We start from the raw sequence: 1160 nt of genomic DNA, 5'->3' as shown, positions 1-1160 counted from the left end.
GCCGCATTCATTTCCACTGGCTAACAGGGTCCTGTCATAAAATTAATAATAAACGGCCCTCAGCACTTTCTAAAGTTGTGGTTGTGATTGGCTAAACTACGTCATGAGCCGTTATAAACCCGTGGTAACAACCTGTGGCTACTTGACCTTCAGACCCTCGACGGCCAGATTGGACCCAGCTGTTGGCTCTCACCTCCTCACCCTGCCTGCTCTTCTTAAGAGGAACCTTCCCCAGGATTCATTGCCAGTTCATTGCCCCTCCATGGTGCAGTACCTGGTCACAAGTTTAGTTACCAAGTTGTTTCTATCTATGTCTGCATACCTAACTAAGCTCTCCACCTCGTCTACAGGACAGAATCCACGAGTGTCAACATGGGTCTTTTCTCTACACAAGCTGACGGAAAAACTGCCTGAGATCCAAAGCCTCCAGCCACGCCAGGACTCCCAGCTACTCCGCAAGCTTTCCCACACTGTTGGATAACCAACGTTCAAGCTCTGTCCCCACATCATCACCGCCATTCATCATTGACGTTCCTACTCACCTACTGGTCCTCATCTGGTCACCTTTGGCTTACTCCACCCAAGTCTCTTCAACCTACTGGGACAATAAATCTTTAACCCTTGTGCTATCCTGGGCACTTTAACATTGGGAGTTGGGTCGTCTAGACCCACTAGACAGTGCGCTGAACCCTTTTCACTGGTGTCCATGGATTACATGAAATCTTTCCACCTTTATCCACCTTTGTCATGGTAGGGGTAACACGTCAATGGAAGGGTGGGGTCATCTAAGATAGCACAAGGGTTAAATCCATTTCTGTCTTGCGTGAACTTTCTGGGTTCCAGCATTTGGGTCTGCTCTGCCTTGTTGATCATGACACTATTTGTGTTATTTTCACTGTAAACTTCAATTTAGAAGTTTACAGTGAGCATTTATTTGTAAATGTTACATTTCATGTGAACCTATAGATCGATAGATAGATATAGATAAGTGTAGTTTGTTATTTTTCCTCATGGAAAGTGAAGGTGACAGTGGTGCCTGTGGTAATTGGAGCACTCGGGGCAGTAACCCCCAAGCTGGAGGAGTGGCTACAACAGATTCCTGGAAAGACCTCAGACCTCTCAGTCCAGAAAAGAACAGGAACAGTTAAGATACTGCAGGA

The sequence above is a fragment of the Oryzias latipes genome, chromosome 8 (assembly GCF_002234675.1).
Source record: "Oryzias latipes chromosome 8, ASM223467v1".
Classification (NCBI taxonomy): Eukaryota; Metazoa; Chordata; class Actinopteri; order Beloniformes; family Adrianichthyidae; genus Oryzias; species Oryzias latipes.
Note: the sequence above shows the minus strand (reverse complement) of the source record.